At 40.3% G+C, this 25,482-nt stretch overlaps 1 long non-coding RNA gene across 3 annotated transcripts in view; it reads left to right on the top strand.

The window, feature by feature from the left end:
- The window catches only part of LOC114020167, a 324,008-nt gene that overhangs the window by 19,197 nt on the left and 279,329 nt on the right, over positions 1-25,482 (top strand). For all 3 annotated transcript variants that reach the window (XR_006287984.1, XR_006287985.1, XR_006287986.1), the window contains exons 2-3: positions 12,040-12,112; positions 24,305-24,355. This is a non-coding gene — a long non-coding RNA (uncharacterized LOC114020167). The remainder of the gene's footprint in view (positions 1-12,039; positions 12,113-24,304; positions 24,356-25,482) is intronic.

The raw sequence follows: 25,482 nt of genomic DNA, 5'->3' as shown, positions 1-25,482 counted from the left end.
GTACCTTAATTCTATACGAGTGAGCCTTTCCTGGAATGTTTTTTTGATGGCGTAATTAAGGCCCCCCATTATTTCTACTTGACATAGTTCTCAATTTGTAATGAATGGAGTGGTACTTTACAAACTTGAGACTTGCATCCTAGGATGAACTGAACTCAGAGAGAAAAGAGGGGCTCCGTCAAGCTAAAAATCCCCCTTTACATGCTGAATGTGGGGGAGGAGGGAGGAATCCCTTTCAGCTGAGGAGCCCCTTACATCATCAGTGGGGAACCACATTTAGTGGTTATCATAGGTGGGAGCTACCAATTGCCCCTCTTCAGTGGGTAGGAGACCACTTCCTGACTGTGAACTCTACATATGCTGTAATCACACCTCTGGATTGCAGTTTAGGTATATCTTGGAAGAAAGGCTAGTCCTGGGATCTCTCTTTCCCCAGCTCCCTCCAGTTGAATTGCATGGCAGAGTTACTGGTGGAGCTGGGTGAAATTTTTCACTAAACTATTTTTCAGTGAAAAATGTGGATTTGGTGACACAGAAGTGTTTTGCTCATTGGTGTCAGTTTCTCTCAAGTGTTCATTTTTAAAAAAAATCCCCTAAAATTGAGATGTTTTGTTTCAACATTTTTTAAATAAAATGTTTTGATTTTTTGGTGTTGAGTAGGTTTTCATTTCAATGTTTCCTTTAATTTTATTTTTTAAAATTTGAAAAAGCTTAAACATGCTGTCATAAATGTAAAGGGAAGGGTAAACCTCTTTAAAATCCCTCCTGGCCAGAGGAAAAATCCTCTTACCTGTAAAGGGTTAAGAAGCTAAAGGTAACCTCGGTAGCACCTGACCAAAATGACCAATGAGGAGACAAGATACTTTCAAAAGCTGGGAGGAGGGAGAAAAACAAAGGGACTGTGTCTGTCTGTATGATGCTTTGGCCGGGGACAGAACAGGAATGGAGTCTTAGAACTTAGTAAGTAATCTAGCTAGGTATGTGTTAGATTATGATTTCTTTAAATGGCTGAGAAAATAGCTGTGCTGAATAGAATGAATATTCCTGTCTGTGTCTTTTTTGTAACTTAAGGTTTTGCCTAGAGGGATTCTCTATGTTTTGAATCTAATTACCCTGTAAGGTATCTATCATCCTGATTTACAGAGGTGATTCCTTTACTTCTATTAAAAGTCTTCTTGTAAGAAAACTGAATGCTTTTTCATTGTTCTAAGATCCAAGGGTTTGGGTCTGTGGTCACCTATGCAAATTGGTGAGGATTTTTACCAAACCTTCCACAGGAAGTGGGGTGCAAGGGTTGGGAGGATTTTGGGGGGAAAGACGTGTCCAAACTACGTTTCCCAGTAAACCCAGATAAAGTTTGGTGGTGGCAGTGGAAATCCAAGGGTAAAATAATTTTGTACCTTGGGGACGTTTTAACCTAAGCTGGTAAAAGTAAGCTTAGGAGGTTTTCATGCAGGTCCCCACATCTGTACCCTAGAGTTCAGAGTGGGGAAGGAACCTTGACATATGCGCTAAATCAAAACAAAACCTTTTGTTTTGGGTTGAACTAAATGTTTACTTCAACCCAAAACAATGATTTCCAACTTTTCAAAATTGCTAGCAAACTGAAAAATCTGTTGTTCACTAAGCTCTAGTTACTAGTGTCAAGAGTGAAACTAACTTGAGAACTTAGAGTATCAGGCCCTCTGCAAAAATGAGGAGAGGACCAGACCCTCTGTAAAAAGTTACACTACATGGAAGATAGGCAGTTTCCTCAGCCCTTGAGCATCTTCCTGTTGTGAAATGGTTTGTTTTCTTTCTGGCCTTACAAAGCTGTCATTTTCCCCTGGATAGTTTGGCACACTGCTCACCCAACATGTACTGTTTGTGATGTCTAGCAGAGGAGCACTTGAAAACGTGAGTTGTACAAATTGCAGGTTCACTGTAATGATTCGTTACTCTTCCTGGGTTTGTTCTGCATAAAATATTTTTGTTTTAGTGTTTTGGGTTTAAAAAATGAATGGCTGCAAGATACTACAGTAATAGGTGCATTAGGAATGGCTAAAATGGATAATAATTGGAACAACGTGTACGCATGTAACAGAAACTTAGACAATACAAAAGCACAGGCTTTTGTGATTGGTTGTTACACGTGTTTTATACAGGTTAGGTGCACTAAGTTTTCAAAGTTGTAAATCTGCTGTCTTGTTTACACATCAGGCTAAGTAACAGACAACCTCAATTACTCTTTCACTTTAGTTGTTTTTTCATCCACTAGGTATTGAGTCCACATAAAATTGAAAAAGCAATCTTTGTCTGGCTTGGGTAAATAGAAAGATCAGCTTGTCTTTAAGTGATTGATTACTTTTAAATTACAGGGAGCTACTTTTAAGTAGACCAGCTTAAGTGATAAAACAAATAGAGGGCTAGTTTTTAGGCAGTTTAACTCTTTTGGCACATATTCAGGTTGCTTAAATCCAACCTAGTATGAACAAATTTAATAAATGGTACATGGTTTATATTGGGTTGATTTTTCGGTTACATTTTCAAAAAAGTCTTTAAAACAAAAATGATGTATTAAGAACAATTTTAATAATTTCCATCCAATCTTATTCATACTTTTCAATTTAAATTAAATAAAATGGGTATTTATGCAGAAAGAATTGACAGCATATATCCTAGTTTGCCAATAACCATGTAACAATATACTTGTAGTTATATTGACTTGTACTTCCATTGCATCACATTTTCATATGTAGGACATAAAAAGAGAAGAGACCTTTTAAAAAATACGAGCACTTGGTTACAGATGAATTGAGAACAAATGAATTTTAATTTACTACCACACTGTATACATGTGCAACTACTGTTTGCATGCATTTACTTTATAAATATTCCTTTAAAAATAGGTTTAGCAAAGGAAGCCCTTCCAGTGATTTTAGGACCAGATTCTGTATAGCCTTTATACAGATGTGCTGTTTTGCAGGGCTACCCTGGTGTGGGGTTGAGGGCGAGAGGCAAAAGGGTCAATTTGCTGTGGGACTTCTCTTTGAGAGGGCCCCCAAACTGAGTGACGTTTTGACCTACCTCATGGGGTCTCAGCCCCATTCAAGTTCGCCCCAGCCACCCCTCTATTAGGATGGAGGGGCAGCTGTGCCAAACCTGAGTGGTGCCTACTGTATGCCAGGTTGCAAATCCCAGAACTGGAAGCCTGGCAGGACAGGAGCTGCTGCTGCAGGATGAGTGTAAGTTGGGCTTGTTCTCCAACATTGTCGTCCCCCTCAGTGGTAATTTTTTGGAGGGGAGGTTAGCTCAGTTTCAGACTTTGCCTTAAGTGCCCCAGTATGCATATGTGGCCCTGCTGAGTTGGGTCATGCACAAGGTGCCTGCCCTTTGTGTAACCTGTAAAAAGACATGTTAAAATTGTCATCCATGTGCACAGGAGAGTGTGGCAATTGGTCCCCCACTGCATCCTCAGGAGACAGGGTAATAGCCCATCCCCTTTGCACCAGCCTTCAGAACAGACTAGGCATGCTGTGGTGAGCAGGCTGTACTATCTCAGTGAGAGATTGTGAAGAATCTTTTCTTCTTTTCTCTTTATCCCCCTTTTCTCTGCTGTCCTCTTCAACTCACTATATCTTTCTATCTCCATACCATATATCACCTCTTATCTCATTTATACCACACTTTCCCCCCCTGTTTTTCCCCATCTCTCTCTCTCTCTCTTCCCTATTCTAAGGGCTGGGGAGACGGAGTATGGAGGCATCTGTCCTCTGACTACCACTTGATCCTGCTGTGGTGTTCACCGTCTCCTGTGGGTGAGAGTGAACTGTGAATGCACCCTGTCACGGCTGAGAGGACTGGTGAGGCATTCTGGCTGCTGGCAGTCTCCCCCTCCCCACTTTCCACACACCATGTTTTGTGTTCTACACTAAGATGCACAGAGATGGTAGTGGAGGGAGGCAGTGTTCTTAACCTTCTGAAACTCAGTTTTCAGGCTGAAAGATTCCACGTTTGTTCTCTACTTGAAGGTGCTGTTTTGGTGTAGTTTGGTTTCTCTCTCTTTTTTTTTTTTTTAAGTTTGGGAGTGGGGAAAGGGTTCAGCTGTTTAGTGTGAGGTGAGTGGGAATAAATATAATACTTTTCCCATTTATATAATAATAATTATAAATCCTCTTGTGACCTATTTTTAAACAGCTTTACAGCTGAAACAGCTGGGGGATGGACAAGTAAAATTTGGCAGGGAACTAGCCCTCATTTTGTAATAATACAAAGAGGAGACTGGTTTTTATTTTACTGAGTTTTAAGCTACTGAGTGTGCGCAGTAGACTTGAATGATGAGCATGTGAACTGCACAGCTAAAACAGAATTTGCTGAGCATGATTGTGGAGCTAAGTTAACTGCATAGTGGAAATCTGGTCAGAGATATTGCTGTCTATTAGTAGGGACACCTGGGGCTGAGGAAAAGTCTCTTTCAGACTTTTTAAAGTACACCAGGACTGAGGCAAGGGCTCTAAAAGAAAAATACATTTTTATTTTACTGATGGAGAAACAGCATGTTTTCATGTAATGAAAGACCGTATCATACTGCACGTCAGCTCTGGCCCTACCCTGCAAGCTGGGTAGACTTCAGTGGAATTCCTGACAAGGTACTTGGATGTGTGTAGCACGGAGCAACTTATGGGATCTAACTATAAGGGAGCAGAGTTAAGAATGGATATTCAAGCTTAATTTCTTGACTTCTGAATATTTAATTGTGCAACTTTAACATTTTATCACTATGATTTATTGCTATGAGATAATAATCTACATTGCTCAACAAAATCTTGAATTATGTCCAAGGATGGCACCAAATTATTATTTTAAAAGTGATACAACATCCTATTGGTTCAAAACAAACAAAAAGTTCTTCTGAGGCTGCTGCTCTGGCCCAATGCACCCTGTGAGTCCTGGAATGGTGTCGACAAGGCTGAGGGAATGGAGCACCCCAGGGGGATAGTCATTTCAGAACAGATTTTGCTTCACAGGTTACCAGGGTTACCATATTTGAACTTTAAAAAAAGAGGACACTCCACAGGGGGTAGCCCCGCTCCATAGCCACTCCCTCCCCCTTCCCGCCCCCTGACTGCTCCCCACAGAACCCCCAACCCATCTAACCCCCCCCTGCTCCTTATCCCCTGATCGCCCCGTAGAATCATAAAATCATAGAATAACAGAGTTGGAAGGGACCTCTGGAGGCCATCTAGTCCAGCCCCCTGCCCAGAGCAGGACCAATCCCAACTAAATCATCCCAGCCAGGGCTTTGTCAAGCCTGACCTTAAAAACTTCTAAGGAAGGAGATTCCACCACCTCCCTAGGTAACGCATTCCAGTGTTTCACCCACCCTCCTAGTGAAAAAGTTTTTCCTAATATCCAACCTAAACCTCCCCCACTGCAACTTGAGACCATTACTCCTTGTCCTGTCATCTGCTATCACTGAGAACAGTCTAGAGCCATCCTCTTTGGATCCACCTTTCAGGTAGTTAAAAGCAGCTATCAAATCCCCCCTCATTCTTCTCTTCCACAGACTAAACAATCCCAGTTCCCTCAGCCTCTCCTCATAAGTCGTGTTCCAGACCCCTAATCATTTTTGTTGCCCTTCGCTGGACTCTCTCCAATTTCTCCACATCCTTCTTGTAGTGTGGGGCCCAAAACTGAACACAGTACTCCAGATGAGACCTCACCAATGTCAAATAGAGGGGAACGATCCCTCGATCTGCTGACAATGCCCCTACTTATACACCCCAAAATGCCATTGGCCTTCTTGGCAACAAGGGCACACTGTTGACTCATATCCAGCTCCTCCAGGACCCCTGCCCCTAACTGCCCCCCGGGACCCCACCCCCATCTAAGCCTCCCTTCTCCCTTGTCCTCGACTGCCCCCTCCTGAGACCCCCTTGCCCTAACTACCCCCCTAGGACCCCTACCCCCTACCTGTCCCCTGACTGCTCCACCCCCTCTCCACACCCCCGCCCCCTGACAGGCCCCCCCAGAACCCCTGCTCCATCCAACCCCCCCGTCCCCTGACTGCCCCCCGGGATCCCCTGCCCCTTCTCCAACTCCCCGGCCCCGTTACTGTGCTGCTTAGAGCAGCGTGTCGGGCTCCCCCACGGAGCGTGCAGCCCCTCCCCCCTCCGCCCCAGGCGCTGCCGGCGCAGCGTGCTGAGGCTGCAGGGGATGGGGGAGCTGGGGCGGGGCTCTGGCTTCTGGAGGCCCCGATGCAAGCGGCTCAATCTGGCCTGGCCGCCCTGCGCCCTGCATTGGGAGGGAAAAATCCCGGACGTTTTTAGATTTTTACAAATTCCTCCCGGACGCCTATTTAAAACCCCCCAAAGCTGGACATATGGTAACCCTACCCTAAAACTTTGAAATCTTCAGAGGAGAATTGTCCCACTGGCCACATGGAAGAGAGAAAATATATAAGTAATGCCAGTCCTGAGGAAAAGCTGCTGATTCTGGCACGGAGACTGTGAGGCCCCACTGCTATGCTAACCTGAGTTTGGAGCCAAAGGCCCTGTTGTTTTGCTGCAAGTTTTCTCTCCCGAATACATCCCCATTGCAGTTTCCTCCACGGTGCCCTGGAGTTCCTCTATTGCTGCCATCCGTTCCATTTTGGGAGCCAGAGTGGGAGCTTGTGGTTCTCTGTCAGACCTGCCCCTTGGTGCTTTAGTGTTTGTGTCAAGCATGACCTCCTCTCGAGTCCTAAGTCTCGGCGGGCAGCTGTGTAGCAGAGGAAGTTCCCCTGCACATGCCGTTCAGGTACCCTGCCCCTCCCCTTCGCTGGCACTGTGGACAAACGTTTCCAAGAACGTAGGGGCCAGGAGTGAGGGGCTTAAATTGCTCCGTGGAACCTGCAGAAGTTGTTCAGGAACCAGAACTGAAAGATCTGATGTAGGCTAAATTACTTCTTCGGGGCACAGATTGGAGCAACATGGCCTGAAACGGTTTGCAGAGAGGATTCATGTCTGAACAAGGGACAAACATAACTGACTGTAATGGCTGTGGCATGCCTGGGTCTCCCAAGGGAGCTGAGGCCCTAGTTCTGAGGCCCTGAAGCTTGCCAAAGAATAATTGGACACAGCATGAGGATTTAGGGGAAAAAATGTGTGGAGAAGGCAGGCACAGAATGGGTCCCTGCTCGATGTGCCACTCAGCAGTCTGCCGGTCAGTCAGAAGTCCTTTGAGGGGTCATGGGGCCAATTGTATGTTCTGTAATTGTGTGGTTCCAGCTGTTAGAGTGCATAGCAGAAACAGATTTATTTCAGGAATATATTTGTAACAAGCTACCACTGCAAACACAGACGTTGTTACTGAGTTTTGAATTTTGGAGTTTCAGTACAAAAGCCACAAGCCCCTATTAGTTGTGCTAAAGATTCCACGTTTGACTGTTGTGTCTTTGTCCATGAAGCCTATGTAGTGGACTCTGCCTTTCAGACACCTGGTAGCAGCTCACCCCAAGAAATGCAGCTGGTGGGATCCAGGGGGTGATACAGGCAGAGTGAGCTTTGAGTAAGGTGCAATAAAGGTCTGTTTGTTTGAACCTCTGAACAGCTGCATTATACTGAAAACTCATTGAAATCTTAAACTCTTAATAATATTTAGAGATATTGTTAGATTCAGTTCATTTTAGTTAGAATGTAACACATTAATCTGATGTCTAATTTTCAATACTTCCAAGATGAATTGAATGGATTGTTTGTCTGATTTCAAGCAACCCTGTGCTTGCTTTCCCTGACCTCCCCCTCCCCTTGTCTATTTTTATTTATTTATTTTTTGGAAGGAAGTATTCCTGCTATACTCACATTTCTTTAATTACCTAGGATAATGCAGTAAAACAAAATACAAGTGTCCCAAGGTAAGCTACCACTGACTCATGTTGTTATAAAAAAGATATGTGAAACAGCATGAGCTTCATATAAGTATATCAGAGTATTTTAAATATGATTTTGATGCATACTCTTATTAAATGAATGGATTAGAAACATACGATTTATTTTACTGAGGAAGAGCAGTGATCAATCTAGTCTAATATTCTCCGTATGACAGTGGCCTATTCCAGTTGCTTCAGAGGAAGGTTCAAGAAACCCTATAGTAGGGAGTTATGGAATAAACTAGCCACAAGGAGCTCCAGTAGCTAGAGGTTGGCTTAGCTCCAGAGCATGAGAATTTATATCACTTCCAAACCTTTTTTAAAAATCCTTAATCCTTTTAATTCTAAATATTCTTGATAGTCATATAAAATATCCTTTCTGAATCCTGCAAAGTTCTTGGCCTTGGTGATACCTTGTGGCAATGAGTTCCACAGATTAATTATGTGTGGTATGAAAAAAATATTTCTGTTCATCAGTTCTAAAATTGTCACTTTTCAATTTCACTGAATATTCCCTTTTTCTTTTACTACCTTAAATTAACATACTGCAAATAGCGTTTTTTCCCCCTTTTCCCATGTCATATTCAGGTAATACTGGCCAAGATAAAGGCAATTCCAGGAGTAAAGTTCTATGTGTATCCAAAGACAAGGTAGGGAATAAACAGATACTTTATAAGCTTCCCCATAGAGTCTGCAAATGACTTGCACCACGACCTGCAGGGATCTTGTGCAGGGATACAAGGTTATAGAAGCTAAACTTTTTCATTGGGGTAGATCGGTTAGATCAATTTGGCAGCCGCCTTGTCTGATTAGGAACTTGTTTTTCATTATTTGGGAAACAAGTTTCTCTTCATCCTTCCTTGGTCACATTGGAAGTAGAAGTGACCCTGAATGGGAGACGTTCTGGCTCTTGGTCTTGAGGTTGTCTATATGGAAATACGGCATTGATTTTTTTCCTCTTAGGATCGGATTGGAGTGTTGTGCTTCCTCCCTTTCTGCTATCAGTAGATGAAGGTTTAAGATTTGTGCTTGCCCACATTTTTAGTACTATTTTGGATCCATGCCATACCGCCAGGTACTTTTTAAAAAGATCCACTTGAGCTATTTTAATTACTTAATATCTACCCTGGAGCAGGTAAATGTAGTAAATATGCCTCTTAGGAATCTGAGCTGGGATTTTTAAAATAATATATATTTTATTATATAAAATAATGCACAATATATCTTGACATTCTGTGCTTACATATTATCGATATAAATACTTTTGCCATGCACAAATATTTTTATTATTCTTGTTCCATCCAGCATGTGTGTAGGGACATGTACACTTCCTTAGGTTTCTCTTTACACTATATCCTGTACATTTAAAAAAAAAAAACCTTAACTCTTGGTATGAATTTATTTTTCTCTTCAAATTCCACAGAAGAAGTCATTATAGTTTCACTTTGTATGCTGAGCCCAAGCAGATAGAGAAGGTTGGGCTGACTGGAGGCAGTGACCGCTTTTGCAAGACAAGTTGGCACTTGCAAAACAGATGCCCAAGACTGAAATGAAACTTTCCGCTCAGAGCACAAGTGTGTCATTTTTCCTTTCTCCATTTTTTCCCCCTTGGCCTCTGAAATGTATTGTACAAAATCCATTGCTGGCTTAGCTGTTGGCAGTGGAGCAGCTGTGGAAACCTAATGCAGCTGTTCTTTTGGAAGCCATTTTCCTGTGAACTAAGGGTGAATGTGAAGAATTTGTACCTTGTTGCATTAATGTTTTGAAAATAGAAAAGATGAAAGCTGTGTGTGTGAAACAGGTCAGTTTTTCTATTTCCCCCCATGCCGGCCAGACTTGAAATGTAAAATGCATGCTACATTTCTGGCAAGATCCAGTTCAGCCCAAAACTTGTATTTTTCTGTCCTGTGTGGATCTTTCTGCCTCTAGTAAAATATTCTCTGATCAAATATCTGAACAAGCAAAAAAATCTCCATTTGTTTCTTATATCTGGCTTCCTACATACCACCACCACTCTCCTGAAACTTTTCCTGTCTAAATGCTTGGAAGAAGAATCATATTCATTTAATTAATGGTGCCAGGAGACTGTGGCAAAGACAGTAAAAAGCTAGTAACAGCAACACTGCCAGGATAGCAGCACCAGGCTAACTGTTTGTGATATTGAAACCAATGTGAAATTATCTGGTTAGGTAGTGGAAGACAAACAAACAAACAAAAGCAACAACAAACATTTTTGATGGGCATACTTACCTGTCATGCTGGGGAAAAGTTTTATATTGATCAATCATATATGAATTGATTCCCCACTGTTATTTTTAAGTATAAGTTAGTGAGTAGTTTTTTAATCATTTCTCAATAAACATGTACATTTTAAACTATGTAAAAATAAGAGACAGTGGTGAGAAATGGACTGATTTATTTTCAGAACTTTGATGTGGCTTGCTTGTGTTGGAAGATTAATCCCTTCTTCGTGGTGGTCTTTGCATTTAGGCTTGCTGGAAAGCAGGAACTGATCTACACACTACCAGAGGCAAAAGTACCTCTCCTATCCTTCCCAGGAGTTTGAGGTTGTTTCTCTTTAAGAGTAGTTAGTTGATTCATGTCCTGTACTATCTGTGTTGTGTAGATGACCCCTGCTGCCTCCTTGTTTCCTTTAAAGGAGAAGACAGGAATTCTCAAGAATGGTTTTGAATTGGAAACAACTTTATGGACTTGCTTTTTTGTTATGCAAATTAACTACTTTAATTACTTGTCTACTATGTTTATGAACTGTCTTTTCCTTGTATGAACCACTTTAATTATCTGTGTTAGTTCTAGTACTTGCAAAAGGTTTACAATGAATGATCTCTACTGCTACCTCCAGTTCATAGTTTTCATTTTATATGCGGTAGCACTCCATCAGGGAATATACAGGAAGTGGAGATCATGCTGTGGACTTGTCTTAGGCAATGTATACGTGCCTTTCTTATGCTTGCAATTAGATATGGTGGGCAAGAGATGGTACAGCATGTATTAGAGATGGCACAGCTTGTTCTCTTTAGTATAATATTCTGTTTTCTCAGTTTCTCAGATTATATTCATCTGTTACACATAACTGACTAACAATGAGAAAAAAGCAAATGATTTACAGCATGTAAGTGAAATGCAGACTCAAAAGAAGAGACAAAATTATTCAACGTGTTATACATTTCAGTTTGTTTTAATGACCTTTTCTGTTTCGAGCAACATAAACCCACCTCTCCATCCAAAGTGTTAAATCCAGATTGTTAAAATCTTTTGTAGATTGTGCAGAAAAATGTTTCAACTTCACAAGTCAAGCAGAGATTCAGGTTCTGAATAAAATTTTCCATCAAAAGAATAAACATTTTTCCTCACTTTTGATTTTTTCTTCCTCTTTAACTTTTTGCAAGTTCTCACTGCCAGCTTTTCTGCTGACTGTGGACCAAAACAAATTGAAGCATTTTGTTTTCAAAACTACCTTAAGGAAAAAATGGTCATATGTCACCTCTTATTTTGGTTTCTGATTTCTCTGCATCCTATGAGATTTAGTGTTGAATAAAATTACTGTTCTGTTTAGTACAATTGATAGTTTGGGTATTGAGATTTTATTTTATATTTTATCCAAACTTGATAGACTCTTATGAAAAATGATCTGGAAAATGAGTATTAATAAAGTAACAAACTGATATAGTATATGTTTTATTGTTCTAATGAAGCCCTAGCCCACTGTCCCTAGAATTATCAGTTGAATATGCATCAAAAATAAATAAAAGTAAGAATTGTTTATTGTTTTTAGCCTTTGTTCTAAAAGAGGGGCACAAGAATGATCTAGCGTAAACAATGAATTATTTCTTATTTTCAAACATCGTGATCAGGGTTGAGGTTGAGAGCATCAGATCTTGAGGGTAGTAATGAACGCCAAACTTGGAACATGAATAAATAAAGGACTTAATGTTTTGTGCCTGTGAGTACTTTAACTTTTATAGGCACAATATTCTTGAGAAATCTGAAGGTCTTAATCACTACATCTTTTAAAGTACTCTTTAACTGATGTCTTAAAATAGATTTCAAAACACAAATCATATAAAATTAACAGACACTTAGAAAAGCATGTGCTGTTCTAACCCCTTTTTATTGCTTTTGTTTTCTAGGTCTTCAGGGATTTTACATTGTGTAGCTGGCAAAACAAGTCCCCATTTAACTACTAAGCTTACTACCCAAATGGTAAGTAGTAGTATTGTATCGGTATTGCTTAATTAGTATGAAGTTGATGACTTGGATGGAGGTAAGGGAATTCTAGTCTTTTACTTGGCCTTTTGAAAATATTTTTATTAAAGTCCTTATGCAGTGTTAACCCAGTACTGTATATATGCATTTAGAAGTTTTGTAAACATACTAAACAAACTGACCAACTGCTTACCATTTGGGGCCTAATCCTCAAAGGTGTTGAGCACCTTCAGCTCCCATTGCTGTCTCAAGACTGGTCCCTTATATATTCAGAATTCAAATTTAAATGATTTAAAATTCAAATATGATTATTTTCTAGCTGCTTTCAGTATGTCTCAGTATTATTTTAGCACATACTATACATGACATTGATATTACCAAATATATGCCTTATGCTGAAGGGCAAACTTCAAAAGCCTTCACTTTCATATTTATGTATTTATATGCGTAAGTACCTTACTTCTGTTACGTTTACTGTTTTTTCTCCTACCGTTCATATCTTATTCTTTGGCAAAGCTGCTTGTGGTCCTTGCTGCTGCTTTAGTTTCTACATACTATGTAAGAAGATGTCATCTAGTTTGTTTTAAATTCTGGCAGTCGCAATAATACAGGGTCAGATTCCCTTATTCACACTGAATAGTATCTTAGTCCACAGGGAGAGACCCATTAACTACAGTGAGACTATGTTGAAACGTAGTATTCATAGTGAGCTGGGATAGTAGAATGTATAGCCCATAGTGAGCGAGTAGTTGTCTCTTTCCTTTAAAAGTTACCATTCCAGACACAAAAATATTGATCAAGGAACTTCTTGAATAAAGAAAATTATATTGCTGACCTGATGCTCCAGATGTAATGCATGGGCTACCATGTATTCTTGTATCCACTGATTTTTAGGTTATACAAGGAATGTCAGAAATAAGGCAAGCCTGTCTGAGATACTGAAAGTGAATAACAGCAATATAAGAAATAGCAGTAACAAATTTTTGCCTGCTTCATCCCAAATAAGAATATTTGTCTCTGAAATCTTTGCTATGAGGACAATCTTCCATTTTGCAAAAGGATTATTTGTAATTGGTCCTGCTTTGTATAGACATTGCTTACATTTATTTAAAACAGTTTTTCTAAGGGATTCCTAGAAATAATATTTGAAGTAAGCCTTTCTGTTTTGAAGTCCAGAAACCACTTAGATCACCAGTAAATATTTGAGGGCTATACAAAACAACACGGGCTGGTTACATGTATTTTCTCTGCAGGAAAAAGACCCCTCCTCCTTTCTCCTTGTGCACATGAATGAAAGGGCTTTTTGTTATGATTTTTTTTAGAGGTATCTAGAGAAGGTGTATTAGCAAATATCAGAAAGAAATGAACATAACCACTCAGCAGTGAAATACACGTGTTTTTAACAATGAGAATTGTATCAATGAAATGGTGTAAAGTCCCATTAATTTTTTAAAAATTAGTACTTAATTATGTATAATTTGGTTGACTAAACATTTTAAGATTGATATACAATCTTTATTTATCACTGGGTAATATCAAATGTGTTACTTTTGTATTGGTTATTATGTTCATCCATTTGTAACATGCAATACTGAAATATATGGTGGGGTATGTAGAAAATACCTCTTGTTAATAAAAATACCCTAGATTGATATGTGAAAAACAAAACAGCAGTTTTGTACTTCCACTAAAGTTTTTGTGTAGCTTGGAACAGAAATGGCAATTTTCTCTGACTTTTGAGACACTTCACTAGAACTCACTTAAGAGATATTAACGAGAAGCAGTCACATTGGATTGACACAGTTTGTTAGAGTACGACATTGGGTTTTGTAGTCTCTTTTCATATTGAAGGTTTGCCTCAAGAGGTCATCAAGTCCAGCCCCCTGCATTGTGGCAGGATCAAGTAAATCTAGACTATCCCTGACAGGTGTTTGTCCAATCTGCTCTTGAAATCCTCCAGTGATGGAGATCCACACCCTCCCTTGGAAGTCTATTCCAGAGTTTAACTACCCTTATAGTTAGACAGTTTTTCCTAGTATCTAACCTAATCTTTCTTGCTGCAGATTAAGCCCCATACTTCTTCCCCTACCTTCAGTGGACCTGGAGAATGGTTGATCATCAACAGTTGATCATTCTCTTTATAACAGTCCTTAACACATTTGATGATTGTTATCAGGTCCCCCGCTTCCCTCAGTCTTCTTTTCTCAAGATTAAACATGCCCAGTTTTTTTAACCTTTCCTCATAGGTCAGGTTCTCTAAACCTTTTATCTTTTTTGGTTGCTATCCTGTGGATTCTCTCCATTTTCTCTACATCTTTTCCAAAGTGTGGCACCCAGAATTGGACACGGCACTCCAACTGGGGCCTCACCCATGCCATGTAGAGCAGGACAGTTACATCCCGTGTCTTACACACAACATACCCCAGAATGATCTTAGCCTGTTTAGCAACTGCATCAAATTGTTGACTCTCATTCAGTTTGTAAAAAGAAAAGGAGGAAAGCTTATGCTCAAATAAATTTGTTAGTCTCTAAGGTGCCACAAGTACTCCTTTTCTTTTTGCGGATACAGACTAACACGGCTGCTACTCTGAAACCATTCAATTTGTAATCCACCATAACCCCTGACATCTTTTTCAGCAGTACTACCACTTAATCTCCAAGTTGTAGTTGTGCATTTGATTTTTCCTTCCTAAATTTAGTCTTTCACTTCTCTTTATTTAATATCGTTTTGGTGATCTGAGATCAATTCTCCAATTTGTCAAAGTTGTTTTGAATTCTAATCTTGTCTTCCAAAGTGCTAGCCAGCCCTCCTTGCTTGGTGTCATCTGCAAATTTTGTAAGCATACTCTTCACTCCATTATCCGAGTTATTAGTGAAAATATTGAATACTGAGACTGGGACTGGCAAGGTGAGGAGAAAGGCACTGGAACTAAGAGCTGGGGTTGGGGAGAAAAGGGCTTGGACAGGTTCAGCAGATGGGGCAAAAGGGGTCAAGGATCAGAGGAATGGGCAGAAGAGTCCCTGCCCACTAGAGAACACTCCCATTCGGAGTCTGGAGTGCAACTCAAGATTCCTGAGTCTTCCCATTCATCTGCTGTCTGCAAATATCTGTGAAATCCACTGGAAAAGTGTGCCTCTCTTCCAACTTTAGTGCTGGTCCACATAGAGGATGACAACCTACTATTGCTATCCGTTACTATATTAGCTCAAGTGAAGTTGGCTCTAAAAGTTCCAACCCTGCTGATGACCCATGTGGGTGTCAATATCCTCCACATAAAGGAATTTCCTTTTTTTTTTTTAGTTTGCTTTTTTAAAAAAAACCCTAGGAAATTACACACAAAAAACTATGTTAAAGCAAGGTCAAAAGTTAGGAAATGCTAGCATTAACTGTACAGTTAATCTTTAATTAACCACATCATTTTTCCAGTTGCAATGATGGCATCTGAAATATTCCCCTCAAAGCACAAGAGGCAGAATTCGGGTTCAGCAAGCAAAGGGGGATTTTTTATTTGTCATGCTAGACACACACTCATCCTGCAGTTCTCTGGCTTGGCTGAAAGAGGAAAACAGCTAGCGTTCCCCAGACTTACCGCAAAGGATTTGTCCAAATCTTGGCCCAAATCATGGAGTGGTTTGCCAGCTATACCGCTGTATCAGAAAAGAGCCTGGATAATATAGGTAGCTAGTCCACAGAGATATTATATTTGCCTGTGGCATTGTTTGAGTCCCAGCAATTGCTCCTGTTTTCTGACAATGGCCCCCAAATATATTTACTTGACCCAGGAAACCATATTTTTTGCAAAGAGATTTTTCTGAAGTTGTAATACTATGGTTTAGCCCATTTTATAGTATGGGTTAAAACTGCATAGCAAGAGATCCAGTTATACCACAATCCCCATGACAAGCAACACCTATAATCTCACAAACATTCAAACTGCAAAACCAAAAAATCCCAACCAAACAAGTGAAAACCAGCCCAACAACAAAATTCCCCACAACACAACCGTCTTTCAGTCTTGAAAGCTTACTTCCCATTAAAGTTGTAACTGATTATTTTCAGATTATGCTACTATGGACAAGGAATCAGATTTGTTCTGAGAAGTGGAAACCATTGGTTGGAGCACATTTAAGTGCTGAGTGATACCAAATTTTATCCATTGGAATAAATATGGTACTACTGCAGATGACTGAACTTTGGTTAACCAAAACTCATCAATGTCTCTAGGAGCAAACTCTGCTCTCCCCTGTTCTCCTGGTTTACCTAGCACAGAGAGCAGTGGAGAGGCACTGGCCAAATTACTAAAGGCTCTGGAGACGGTGCGTTCTGGGTGCCCTAAGTCTGGAATGCTGCTGGGCTGACTGATCTGATTTTACAAAGTGCGGTTCTTTCCGAAGATTGTGATGTCCCTAAAGCCTTCAGAAAGTCAGGGTTGTTCTATGTAGCCTTTTCCTTCAAAATTCAAATAATGTAGTTCTGGTAACTGTTCATCCATGCCCCCAGCATGCCCCTATGGTGAGGGTACGGCGCTGAATGAGATGGTGCAGAGCGGGGATCGCTAAGGCTTTGATCCTGCAAACTGATGCACACTTATGGGCCCTTCAGTGGAGCTGTGCCCAAGTCCAAAGATCTGCCCCTGTTGTAGGATCAAGGCCTTGGTGAAGAAAAGAAGTGAAATTTGTTTGATAAATTATTTACTATGAATGATTCATTCACACCTGGTACCTTGTATACTTGCAGTACTAAATGGAAAGGGGTCATTTTAGCATATTGGTAATTAAAAACCCCAAACAATGAATAAAAACCCCAAACCAACAACCTTGAAATATTATTAAATGGCTGCAAATAATACATGTTTAAAATATTTCCTGAGAGTAAAATTGTTACCTTTATTTTGAGTACTCTAGGGAGTTTTGTACTTACACATGAAGTCTCTGACTGCCCAGTTTTGCATTTGGAGCCTGTCACAAGGTGAACTGTCCCGTTCCAGGGGATGGGGCTCAGCTGCACACTGTGCCAAGCTCAGCTCATCTTTCCAGGTGAATGGAATAAGTCCCAGGGTCACATGGTGGAAGATTATGACCCAGAGCCAGGACTACTGGCATGTAAAGAGCAGCCCAAGTTCAGGGAGGGGGCTAGAGATGACAAGGCAATAGAGAGGGTCTCCTTACTTTCCAGGCAGACAACCTAGGAGTGCAACTTTGCAACAGGCAGGTTAGGATGGATGGAAGCTAGTCGGGGGGAGGAAAGCCTCAGAAGGTGGAAGTAGAGGACTCAGTGAGTGAGGCTTACAGGGAGTAAATAGGCTCATACAGGAGACTTCAGGGAAGAGGAAAAAGACATGGTTTATGTGTGAAACTGTTTATTTGGGAGAAATAAAACTGGAGTCCTGAAGAAAAGGGAATGAAATCCTATGTCTCCTTAGAGTTCTCTGGTGTACTGACTAGTGCATTAGGCCACTGGCTTACAAATCACTTAGTCAGTTGAAAAACATGTAAACTCCACAGGGCAGAGCTTCTCTTCTGATATGTTTGTTCGGCAACTAGCACAATGCCAAGAAGCAGGAAGTATTCTCGTTGTTGCAGCAAGAGTGTGGGCCAAAAAAATGTGTGGTCTATATATACTTGTTTCAAATATTAGAATAAAAATAGTGTATTAATAGAGCTAAAGCCATTTGAAATAAACATTTTTTCTATACTCAAGTCTTTTTAGGTCCCTCGCTAGCCAAACAAAAATAGGGAAGTCTGGTGGGATGCAAGAAGTAGTAATGAAAGATACAGTTTTGTATATATTAGAACATTTTAAAGTTTTTTAAAACAAAAAATATGTGAAGCCCACCTATTTATCTGGAATTCTGTGTCAGGATAATCCATCAATGTTTGGTATGTAATTCACAGAATCTGTGAAGGTTGTGGAACTGCTATGTAATATATGAACACTGAATGTGACTTAGTGAGGTAAAATTACTGTATAACCATGGTGGGGTATTAGAAATAGCTTACATTGGCAGTATTGGAGTTGTTATTGCACACATATAATGCTTGAATTCAGACTAAGCTGGAAGGCAACACAATGGCTTTGATAATAACATCCAGGATCCAGACCAAAGTGACACAGGTGTTTTGCCAGGCTTGGACCTACACATCAAAGGGGCAGTAAACAGTTAAAAAGTATTTCTCAGGAGTAGTAGTATGGGAGAGGGGGTCAATTGTTAGCAGCTCTCCAGGGAAACAAGATGATAGAGGGTGAGGCTCTTCAGGGAGAGTCTAAAGAAATTGGGACTGGGGCAGCTTCCAGGGACTCGCAAGCCTTAGGGAAAGAGCATGTATTCTGGTTTATTGTTTTAAAATCTGTTCTCTCTTAAATGCTTTTTGTTCAAATAACACTCTGCTTTGAGACGGCTGTGCAGTCAGTATTACCACTGTTATTGCTCCCAGAGGGAAGAGAAATACAAGGTCTTCTGAGCCGAAGTCAGACCTGCTGAAGTAATCATGGTTAGCATGTGGGGACTGCAGCCCAAATCCTGGTCTGAGAGTGAGAGAGTTGCATGATTCCACCTGGAGCAAGGTGACTGATCAAGGCCTGACACCTGAATGTGGGGGGAAGAGGAAGGGCACTTTGGGTGACCAGATGTCCTGATTTTATAGGGACAGTCTCATTATCCAGGACTTTATCTTATATAGGCACCTCTTACCCCCGACCCCCGTCCTGATTTTTCACACTTGCTATCTGATCAGCCTTGGGGCACTCAAAGACCACAAGAGATCAGAGGTGCAATTACCCTAACGACATCCCTGAGTTTATAAATGCCCTCACATAGTTCCCATTTAATATACATAGAAACAATTTTCAGTGCTCCTGCAGGCATTTGTTTATGCAACTGAATGTGGGGGCAGGGGAGTGAGGCTTTCTGGGGTACAGAGCTGTGAAGGTTCTGTCCTTGCATTTACAACTTTCTTAGCTTTACAGTAGTGCCTTTCCTTCTCTTGGTGTCCATAACCTTGTTTTCCAGTAGTGTCTGTGGGCCTCTGGCTTTTTCTGCGTCCTGCTGTTGCTTATCTACCTCCCGCTTTTGCTTCTCTGCTATCATCTCTTTTTTCTGGGTGCTCTCCTCTGCTTCCTGCTCTTTGGCTCTCTTGGCCAAAACCTGAACCACCCTTGGCCACAGGCACTTTCAGTGGATTAATCTGGTGCTTATCATATTCCATGAGTAGAGATTTCATTCCTTCCATTGTTTTCCCTGTAGTATTCGAGCCACAGTCTGTACAGAGTTTTTCTCACTGTGATCTGGTGTGCTCAGCAACCTTTGTTTCTTTTCTTCTATTTCCCCTACCCAAAATAAACAAATGAGAAATAACAAACTGTAACCTTTTTCTTTACCAGTTTCTGACTTTCTCATATTTGAATCTCTCAGAATCTATGTTAGCTGGTAGATTAGTGCTGGGAGTGTGACCCTATGCTAACCAGCCAATGGAGTATAGATCCTGCTGACTACACCACTGTGATGCTTTCTGGGGGTAACCAGGCTCATGAGAGTTCTGTCTTTGCATTTCCAACTTTTTAAGCTCATGCTGCCTTTTCTTCTCTCAGTCTTTATACTTTTGGTCTTCCAGCTCCAGTAGTCTCTGGTGAGCCACCCGCTTTGTCTCCAGGGGAGGGGAGTGAAGAGACAGCTTAGTTGAGACAGCTCTCCCTTAGTTGAGACAGCTCTCAGTGCAAGCAAAAACCAAATGGAGTTTGTTGCAGAGTAGAGTGCAAACACCTCCCTAGAGAGCAGGTGGAGGTCATCCTCAGGAATGCCCCAGAGAAAGAGAACAGAGGGAGGGTCTTTGTAGAAGAGGGAAGAATTTACAGGGAAGCCCCATCTGGGAAATATAGAAGTCTCGGGGAGCCCTATAAACAGTTAATTGTGCCCACAAAGCATTGTGTGGAGTTAATGATATTAGCTCACAATTATCCTTTTGCTGGTCACTTGGGAACAGACAGGACATATGAAAGACAAAATAAAAATTTCTGTTGACCCAATATTCAAAATGAGGTAAAGGAATACTTCAAGACTTGTGAATTATGTCACAAGTGGAAAAAAATCCTGTGGATCTCTGCAAGTCTCCTTTGCATCCTTTATCCGTGATCAAAGAAGCATTTTTTAGGGTTGTCCAGGCCAACCCAGAGAGGAAAAAGCTTTATATTATTGGATTTTGCCACCAGGTATCCAGAAGCAGTTGCTCAGCCAAATGTAGAAGCTGAAACAATTGCTGAGGCACTGCTCTCTATATTCAGCAGCAGGATTTTCCCAAAGTGAGCTTAACAGATCGGAGATCAAATTTCAAGTCCCAGCTATTTGGTGAGTTGTGGAGGATGTGTGGATAGAGCAACTGAAATCTGCCCAATACCACCCAGAGACAAACAATTTAGTTGAGAGGTTCATCGGGATCCTAAAATCTATGCTGAAAATTATGTAAACAAGAGGGCATGTGGCTCAGATGTAATGTTACCCTATTGGTTGTTTGCTTACCGGAAGGTACCCCAAGAGTCTGCGAGGTTCACTGCATTTAACCTGTATGGGAGAAAGGTCGGAGGTCCCCTGCATATAATTGGAGACTGCTGGGAGGGTGACACTGAAGCAGAGGGGGAACTGATGGCTGAATATGTGCAAAAAAATTAGGGAGGATTTAAAGTCTATGGTGGGACTGGTGCAGCAAAACCTCACAAAAATCCAGGCAGCTCAGAAATAAACAATACCTGTTGTTGGTCATTTCATGTGGGGGATTTGGTACTGGTGTTACTCCCTGTAGACCTCATGGGAGGGGCCTTTTGAGGTGGTAGAAAGGGTTAACAATGTTACCTACAGTGTACAAAGGTTGTGCAGCAGGGTTGCACCTCAAACTGTGCATATAAACAGGTTAAAAGTGTATCACAGGCATGAAGCCATTGCAAACATGATATGCTGTATAGAAGAGGACTCTAAGACAGCCCTTCTTATTGATTTTGATGACGGAATGCCATAGTGAAACCCCACTAGAGAGCATTGACCTATATAAAGGGTTAACCTGGACTAAAAAGACAGAGATTATGGCTGTGTTGCAAAGTCACCAACAGGTATTTTCCAGCAGACTAGAACTGACTCGTGGAATGGGCCATAAGACCACAGCCTGCACCCAGCAGAGCATACCGGACTACAGGCAAAATGCAGGAGAAAGTCCTAGACTATTAAGGTTGGAAGGGACCTCAGGAGGTCATCTAGTCCAACCCCCTGCTCAAAGCAGGACCAATCCCCAATTTTTGCCCTCGATCCCTCAAGGATTGAGCTCACAACCCTGGGTTTAGCAGGCCAATGCTCAAACCACGGACCTATCCCTCCCCTAGTTTGTCAGGAAATAGCAAGCATGATGGAGATGGCAGTAATTACAGTGTCTGATAGTCTCTGGGCTTCTCCACTTGTTACGATCTCCCAAAAGGATGGGATTATAAGGTTTGATGCTGATTATAGAAAGCCTAATGCTGTCACTGTTCCCGCTGCAGACCCTGTTCCCAGAATTACTACTACTACTTCTCCTTCTCATTTTTATTATTTATTATTAAATATCAATATTGTAGATGCCTCCAGAGTCAAGACTGGGGCCTACTTTGTAGGTTCTGTACAAACATCTACAGAGACTCAATCCCTGTCCTGTTAAACTTGCAATCTAAGGGAGCAAGTGACACAGCAAGGTTGTGGGAAGAGAGATACCCGTCAGTATATGCAATTTGTTCGATATTTAATACAAGAAATACTAATAAAGTGTCAGCTGTCTTCATCTGCCAATCCAGTCCTCATTAACTGACTGATTTCTTATAGGCATTGTTGCACAGATTTTCAAGGAGAGATCTGGAGGACGAGGAGGTTATGGCCTCTTTTGACACATTCTAGTTTACAGGAGTTACCTAGTAGGTATCTGTATAAAGTAGTATAAATCCCTTATGTGAACGGTGTCCTATGCTTGAGAGTATCTTGAGAGGGGGCCCAGGAGTTGTTTTCTAACTTTACTACAGTCTTAATGATGTGGATCAGAGACCTACTTTTGTTTCTACATTATTTTTCATCCTTCAATCAACCCACTCTCTTCACTGTTGAATCACAGCTTGCTGGTATTGTAATTACTCTCTGTGTCTCCTCTGTCTAGTATTCCATCTCCACTTCCTCTTCCCTTTTGGGGTCTCCTGTGTCATGCATGATTTTGGGCTGTGGTGACAGTGGTGGCAAAACAACTGCCCCCTGCATGCAGTTCTTTGCACTGCAGAAGGGAGCTTTACGTAGAGCTGCTCCCAGCTTCTACTATCATGGCTAATCATAAGGAGTGACCTTGGACAATCAGGAATCCAAAACCATTACCATGTGAACAGTCACCAAATTATGCAGTTTAAAATGCAAAAAAGTGGTATTTTTTCCCCCAGAGATGTCAACAAAATCTCTAAATTAAAAAAAAAAAATCTGTTTTAGAACATGCTTTTTGGAAATCAAGGATTTTTTCAGGAAAAAAATTGTGATGAATATTTAATTCTGCTCTACTTTGAAGACCGACTACCACGTTCATGATAAACAACAGACTTATCAGGCAATATTTGTTTTATCATTTTCCTTCTTTGTTTTGGTGTCAGTCTCAGACCTTAGGCTGAAATGTAACCCAGAGCTCATTTAAAAGATTTATTTTTACCCTTCCAGGGTGTAGGTATATGATAAAAAACCTATCCCCACGGTATCTAAACCCCAACCCTACAATATCTTTATTGCTACAGAAACAAAACAGTGCAGTTAAAACAAAAGTAGGTCTCAAGGTCGTTTTTCTTAAGTGTCAGAAATTTTAGATCTTTATGCCAAATTAATTTGTCTGATCAACATGGTCCTTGTCAGCCCTATCCTGATGCTGAAGTCAGGTAACTTTTACTTATTCATTATCTCCTCCAATGCTCTTAAGTGAGTATGGTTTCACTGTATTTATGGAGAGGATCAATTGAGATAATCTTGGATTAATCCCGTTACACTCTTTGGTTGGGCTTGTTTATTGCCTCCTTTGTTGTCAAATGTGTACAAACTGTTCGAAAACCATTATCCTGATTGGCTATTGTCATTACCTTTTATTATGGAATTTCCCTACCAAAAAGTTTAAATCTATTTTAACATGTGCTCACAAACACATGAGAGAGAGAGAGAGAGAGTGTAAAAAAGTGAAATCTCGATTCTTATTCTTTTTGGTACTCTAAAAATATGCCATTTTAGGCACCAGTCCTGCAAACAGGTATGCACAATCTTACCTTCAGTAACATCACTTTATATCAGTGGGGCTACTCTCAGTGCTAAAATTAGGTTCAACCTTAAATGTTTCCAAGATCGGGGTCTTACAGATTTTTAACTTGAGACTTCTAACTGTCAATGAATTTAAAAATCTCTAAACAGTAACAGCCGTAACAGATGAACGTAAAATGGGGATATGTATAAAACATTAAAATAGGGGATATGAACTTTAAGTTCAAAACTATTAACACAATTTATGGGATAATAACTAATACTTCTTGTAGGAAGAATGCTTTGTTAAGCAAACCTGAGAACAGCTTCAAGCTCCAGGTACTGTAATTTTAAGTTCAATTGTTATCACATTTTTGATGTGTTGGTAGGAAGATAAGTTACGTATTTCTTCTAAAGTGAAAGTGGACCTGATCTACTTAGACTGGGTCAGTTCAGGTGTATAATCCAGAGTCTGACAATATTTGTAAAGGGCACAAACCATGAGAGTACTCTTTTCTGCATGATGGCTTTTCCACACTTTTGTCTAAAAAGTGGGTAAGATAATATCTGGCTAAAACATTTTTGTTTTAATGGTTATTTTTTCAAGAAATATGCCAGGTTTTTTATATAGCTGGTCTGTACAAACTCTGTGATTCCTGGGGGGACTTAGATTAATTTAGCACTAACTGCCCTTTTGTGCTTACAGTGTTTGTCTTAAATCTTTTACAGTATAGAAGTTCTTTATTTTGTTTTTTGTTGACATTTTTATTCATGGAATAAAGATCCTGGTGTTCCTGGAGAAAAAGTAAATTGCACATTTAAAAGTTGATCCAACTTTGAAAAAGGATCATTGTAAGCCATGTAGTTTCTTTTGCTGGGGTTTAAAGCGAAAACTGATTTTTGTGCTTTCTGAATATTTACCAAACAGGAAAACTCAGCTGCTGGAATCCATATTGAGGACTTGTATCATGGCCCTAATGTAAGCACAATTCCTTTGTTGCATATTTGGACTGTGGGAATGATATGGCCCCTAATATGTATAAATGTGCTAGTGGATTATGTACACTGCATTTCTACTTACTTGAGTTTTTAATATTACGCTTTAATTTTACTGTAAACATTTTCAGTGTTGAGAGTTACTGTTTCTGTCCATGTTCCTAAACTAAATATCATATAAAATGTTGCAAGGAGTCTTAGTCACACACATAAGAGTGCAGTTAAGGAATGATTTTGATGTACTCTCTTACTCTGTGAGAGCCTTATTTATAAACTAGTATAAAATAGATATCAATGAGAGGATGTGTAATTGTTTGACCCAGACCTGAAATGGGCCTGCATTAAAATCTCGTATTGCTGTTTCTGACACCTCTTCCTGCAGAAACTTGCCTGATTGTGTCCTTGATTGAGAGAGCAGTATTATAATCATTAGCAATTCCATGAAAGTATCATGTGTACAAGGATTAAGAATTTTGGAAGTTTTGCTCTTTGTGTATATTCTCTATGTTATCTGTACCAAAACCTAACTACTTTGGTTTTGCTACCAAGATTTCTTTTCCTCTTATTTCTAAAATCTGTGGTGCAGGGGATTGTTCTAGTGAACTCTAACTCCTGCAAATAACAGTTACTCATGTAAGCAATTTCCACTCAAGGTAATGAGATTGCTCACTGGGCTAAGGGTCTGCAGGATAAGGCCCTGTGTTTGTAAAACATGAAACAGTGGTTTAAAAATAAATAAGCTTTTCAGTGTTCACTTGTGTGTGGAGAAGTTTATAGTGGTGAATTTCAATGAAAATATAGATGAAAAATTGTATTTTTTTAAAGGATTAACGAAAAATAGGTAAGTAAATAAATAATTTTTTCATAGAAGAGTGATTCCCATCAATCTGTGCTTCACAGTAAAATATCTTCTCCCACTTTTTTCTCTTCCTGAGCTAACATTTAAGCTAATTTTTAACATCTAGTATTATAGAAGATGCTGAAATATTAGTGTTTCTGGGAATTAAGATTATTTTGCCCTTTAAAAGTAAAACTTTTTCAGTTTTGTAACTTTTGTAATATATCACATATTTGGTCTTACGCTCTGTGAAAATTCTTCTCCCTCTACCC

The sequence above is a fragment of the Chelonia mydas genome, chromosome 1 (assembly GCF_015237465.2).
Source record: "Chelonia mydas isolate rCheMyd1 chromosome 1, rCheMyd1.pri.v2, whole genome shotgun sequence".
NCBI classification, from domain to species: domain Eukaryota; kingdom Metazoa; phylum Chordata; order Testudines; family Cheloniidae; genus Chelonia; species Chelonia mydas.
This window is presented reverse-complemented; position numbering and strand designations above follow the sequence as displayed.